A 6000-nucleotide genomic window follows, 5' to 3' on the forward strand; every position below is an offset into this window, starting at 1 on the left:
AGGTTTGAGGCTGCAAAGGGTGGAGACTTGCTGCTCCTAGTGATGCCCTCAGGATATCTTTTCTATTCCCCTGTAACTTCTCAGCAATCAAAATCTCCTCAGCTCTATCTTGGCAGTCCACAGCTTTACTGGAGCTTCCTTTCTGGCCAAACTCACAACATTTTAAATCATCCTGCTGGGCTCTTTGCTTTTGATTTGCAACTTAAATTTGGCTAAAAGACCCCAACAATAGCCATGCCACTGCCTTAACATTCAACTGCCTTGAAATTTCTTCTGCCAGATTCATTAGTCCACCACCCTTCATCTTAGGCTCAGGCAAAGTCACTGGACACAAGCAAAATGCAGACAACCTTTCTGCTAAGCCACAACATACGTCATCTAGAGTCCAGCACCCAATGAAGTCCTTCTTCCCAGCAGAAACCTCCTGAGCCCAGTCTTTTCCAGCAGGATATCTATCAGCCTTCTGGTCTTTGAGCTCTGATCAGAATCTCCCAGACAGAACAGCCAGAAGTGCTCCAGCTCTACTCTTTCAGGTGACATCTCCAAACCTTTCCAAACACTTCCCACAAGCCATTTCCAAAGGCTCTTCAAACCACATAGTCTGGTGTAGTCACAGCAGCAACTTCATTTCTCTGGTACCAAACCCTGTCTTAGTTACTTTTCTCTTATTGCTGAGACGAAATACGTGATGCTCAAAATTAGGGAAGAAAAGGTTTATTTAGCTTGCTGTTTATGGAGGTTTCAGTCCATACTCAGCTGGCTCCAAGACAGAGTGGCACATGGCAGAGGGCAACAGCTCATGGCAGCAGAAGATAAAAAAGCAACAAGAGCAAAAGGGAGGACTGGTGGCAAAGAGCACCTCCTTCCCCCACTTACACTGTATGCAAACTACCCACCCCAGGGCAGGTGTAGCACTCACACCCATAATCCCAGCATTGAACCATGGATCAATCATAAACTCTAGAAGCCTGCCCCATGACTGCATTAGGCTTTGGGGGGACATCCAGACACATACCATAACAGTTTCCATGATATCCCATTACTGAAGGAAAGGGAACTAATATTAACTTGTTTGTTACTGTGGACTAATGGCCCTAACTTTAATAGTGCTCATATTATAACAATATTCACATTGTTTCATTCCTATGGAAACAGACACAGAGGGGTTTCATGTCCACAGTCATGTCACAGATCTAGGCAGGTGTGCATGAATAAAGAATCTCTATTTCTTTCATCACCACACCCTTCTGTCTCCTATTTTTCTAAGGTGCTAAACACATCATTTGGTGTATCAAGAGGTTGGGAAGACAGAAAAGGAAGAGAATACTACATAAGAATTATGTGTGGCTTGAATTCTTAGGCAAGGAATTCTGTGTGAAGTGGTGCTCTCATCAAGCACAATAGAGCATGATGTTATTGCTTGGATTTTATAAAACATAAAGAATAATTAATTGTACTAGAATAATACTAATATACAGCAAAGAGCATATAAATAATAAATAATGACCATATTTATTTAAAAGGTCTTATAAAAGATTCTGTATTTTCAAGGCTGGTTTTTAATCCCATTTTAAATTCCCAGAAGAACATGCCCAATAGAGCCACAATTGTAAGCTAATATAGAATAGCTCAAGAGTAGTACACATACACTTCTACAGAAACACAGGGACTCACAGAGCAGGTAGATGTCTCCACAGGCATGATCTCAAAACCACACATAAGTAAATAGTTACCAACTGGGGAATCACCTATGGTCTGGCTCACTCCACATTAGCTAAGAAACTTTGGGGAGGCCTTTAAGAAAGAATAAGATCAAAATATCAATGTAGCTTGAAAAAAAAAAACCTATCATCAGCCTACACACTTAGGAACTGCCTTGGCACTACACTCATGCCAGTTATTTTAGTTTAAGCCACTCCACAGAAGTGGGTCGTTCTGCGGAATCCTGTTTTGTTCATCACTTACCCAGCTGGTTGGCCTGGCTTTGAGGAAGGTGTTCTCCAGTGCAAGACTGCATTGTTCAGAGTTCATTCCATACAAGACCTGAGGAAATTAGCTGGGAATTGTGGCCAGGCTACTGGTTTTTGTTTACACCTTGTTTCTTGCCCTTCTCTGCTCCTGAGGATGGTTAGGGCCACATAGAGTTGTTACAAGGTGAAATAGGAAATCTCTAAAATGTATCTACATGTATTTTTCTTACAAATGAAAGACACTGTCTAGAAATCTCCTAAAATATCTTTGCTTAAAATTATTATAAAATTGCGCTACACAAAATTTTTACCCTCTTATTTTCTAAAATTAAAAAATAAGGTTGTATTCTGGCATTTATCATACTGATCTTCCAGAATAAATATTCAAGTGATTATAATTTTATAATAACCATTATATATGAAATCATTTCAAGTAATAGCAGATCAAATTTAACTTTATTTTCCCCACAAGTTTACCCTCCAGCAACATTTAATTGACTGGTCTCAAATGTATTAACATCATTCACATATCTATAATTATATAGCTATAATTATAGTTTATTTTTGTGTATTTTACCTATGGCAGAATCTGTGGGATCAGATCCTATTTCACTAGGTGCAGGCAGTGGCTTAATCATTCAATATAATATTTTATATACACATATAAATGCATTATCCACACTAAATTGAATGTATTGGCTATTACTGTGAAAATACTTTGTAATCAAGTTTCTTCTAAAGTAATAATAGATACTAATAAGCAATAAGCATTTATGAAGTGTGATGGAAAAACATAATAAATATTTAAATTTTAAAAATTACACACAATGCCATGAATCCCTATTGAAATATTCCCCTCACTTCAAACTCACTAAGCCCATCATCCTTGCTATTTTCTGCAGCAACTCTGGAAGTCTTCTCTCCTCAGAGTCCTCAGTTACACTGTCCTGGCTGTCTCGGTATCCTAAATGGAGTCGAAATATTTCTCTTTCATGGTCATTTGGATGTTGAGGAAGAGCAAGAAGTTGCATGGCAGCAGATCTGGTGAGTACGGAGACTGAAGACACAGAACCACATTCCAGTGAGGCTTCCTTTCTGCGGGATGGCACTTGGCAAGAGCATTCATTGTATTTTTTTCTCACTTTGTTAAGGTCCTGCTGAAAGAGGACTTCCAGATCTGTCTTTTAGTGAAACAACTTTTCACTTTAACATCCACCAGATATAGTGGTCCAGTCACCCCTTGTATTACTGCATCAGCCTCTGTGCACTGGCTGAAGATCAGGTGGTGGCCTGGTGTTGGTGGGGGGTCTCCTTCTGTTTGCTGGCTCCATCCTGTGTCCATGAGTCACTGGGCTAACTAATAGAAGCTGGGCTCACAGCACCCACCCTGGAATCATGTAGCTCTTGTCTCCTCTGTGTGTCTGCCATCTTGCTTGGAGCTCCAGGCTGGGCAGGGCATTGCTGCTCCAGCAAAGGCCCAAAATCAGGAGGAGGAAGACCTGGGGCCTCATGAGACCTAAGCTGAACTGTGACTCCATGTTGCTTCTTTCTTCTTCTCATTCTGTTAACCACAATAAGTCACGTGTCCAAATCCAAGTGAAAGGTGGGAAAAGGGTCACCTCCCCATTCCTGGGAGGAGCTGTGATATTCCATGCAAAAGTACAGATACAGAAATAGGTGCACAGTTTCTTCCCTTTTCATATCTATTGTACCTTTCAATTTTATTTACTATTTCAGGTTCTTACACTAGGGAGACAATATGATGTTTATATATGTGAGTCTGATTTATTTCACTTACGAATGTGGTCTCTTTTATTTACCTATAAAAGCCTCTAATTTGTCTTTCTTTATAGCTGAGTAGTACTCCGTTGTGCAAAAATACCACATCTTTTTTATCCATTCCTTGGTTGATGGACATTTGTGTTGTTGCCAAGATTTAGCTATCACAAATTGTGCTGTTATAAACATGGGTGCATGTGTATTACTGTGGTATGATATTTTCAGTTCTTCTAGGAAAATACCCAAAAGAGGAGTAGCTGGATCTAATGGAACCTCTAATCCTAGTTTTCTGAGGAATCTTGGATGGAGGAAAGGAGGCAAAAAAGAAGGAAAAAAAAAATATATATATATATACACATACAGATAGCTAAGATAATTTTACTACTAATTCCTATTAGTTTATTGAAAGGAACAGTTAGTGCTTATACTGTTTGATCAGTTTTGCATGCCTGTATCTGGTAATCTGAGCAACTACTTTGAAGATAACAATAGGCAATATAATAACCATTGTTAATTTCCTATCATGTTGTTTTGAAATTCTGTATCACTTTTATTGTTTTTTTTCCTCTTTAAAATAAAAAGAAGAAAGAAGTGGGGCCAAGGATGCAGTCACCCATCCGTATTAGGAACTGATCAAACTCAAAATCTTCCCAGGATTTGACACTGCATTAGAGACTGATGAGCGTGTTCATCCACTCCCTAAGTTTAATAACGAATTTAGCACCTGCTGTGGCACTCACAGTTCTAGGTTCTGGACCAGGGAATGAGACACACAGTTTTCTACTCTTGCATAACTTATACTCTAACTGAGAAAAAAGAACCTTGCTGAGACTGACAGAGAAGGAGAGAGAGGGAGGATTGAAATATGAACAGCAGACCTCACACAACTCAGGGCACAGGACTTAACATTCCCCTGCCATGTTGGAACATTATTAGTCTACTGTGGGTAATGGCTGTGGGTTGGAGCCTCGGTTCTACCATGTAACCCTCCACATAACCTTGAGCCAATTATTACCCACTCTAGGATGTAATTTCTACAAATAGAAATTGTTTTTAAAAAGCATAACTGTTTTATTTGCCACATTGTGATTAGCAGTCATAACCGGATAATCTGATAATCATATACTCTGCAGTAGGAGGTATAGATATGACTCGGAGTTTCGCAGTCGTACTTGTATTTGCAAACAACTCAGGGTAATCTGGAGAAATTAACTTTTCTGTGCTTCAGTTTGTCACACTGTAGAATGGTACTAAGAACGCTCCCAGTGTGAAATATGGCTAAGAAATAGAAAATAGAAGTAAAGAATTGCACTGATTTCCAGTGACCTAACGTTGCTAATAATAATTTCCCAGTTGCTGTGATTAAATTTCAGTTACCTAGAGAGTGACAGTAAAGGTGTCCATTCACTGTTGAACACAAGCAGGCCTTCAAGTTGGAATAAAACATTTAAGAGCTCAAATAAAATAGAACTTCCCTTAGTAACTCAGTTTAGTAATTGTTCTAATTATTTGTTAGTCTAGTAAACAGATGGACTTTAATAAAGATGTAAATATCTCCACAGAAGGACAACCAGAGGATCATTCTTTTGGTTTCAAGCAGAGACTGAGACCAAGGTTTGGTAATTCTGTCCCACTCTCAGCCACTGCCAATTGGATTTGAGGTAAGTTTTTACTTACCCTTCTCTTTGCTCAAATTCTACCAATAGGAACACTAAAGGAAAATAAGGTTATTGTAAGCACAAAATGTGAGCAAAATATGTAGTGTTAAGCACAGAGCTTGACACACAAGTGTGCAAAACATATTACTCACATGTACTTACTATTTTGTCTAAATCTTGGGGAAAACCTGCCAAAAGTCCAAGTAGAGAGTAATAATAGTAGCTGACACTTCTTGGAGCTTCCTAGGTGCCACATGAAATACTCAGCACTTTATGAAGATTATCTTAGTAAATCTTCACAAGAGCCTCATGGGAATTCTGTGGACTGAATGTTACAGATGTTTCTTCGAGAATTTCCCTGCATGGCCCACTGGCCACCAGCCAGCAAGGGGCAGAGGCAGGCATCCGCTACTCATCAGAAGCTTGTGCCTTAGCGCTTGTTTCTGGCCATCCACAGCGCACTGCTCCGCATTCCCTTCAAAAGGGAAGTGACACAGGTGAGCAAAAAGAGTGGTGAAGATGGTAAGAGATGATTTCCAGATAGGCATTTAGTTATATACATATATATATAACTTAGTTATATATAATTTGGT

The 6000-nt window shown here is 39.3% G+C and overlaps 1 pseudogene; it reads right to left on the reverse strand.

Moving 5' to 3' along the window:
* Window positions 1–6000, reverse strand: part of LOC102003668 — a 64677-nt pseudogene that overhangs the window by 50181 nt on the left and 8496 nt on the right.

Source organism: Chinchilla lanigera, unplaced genomic scaffold (assembly GCF_000276665.1).
Source record: "Chinchilla lanigera isolate Chin_1 unplaced genomic scaffold, ChiLan1.0 scaffold00022, whole genome shotgun sequence".
Lineage (NCBI taxonomy): Eukaryota > Metazoa > Chordata > Mammalia > Rodentia > Chinchillidae > Chinchilla > Chinchilla lanigera.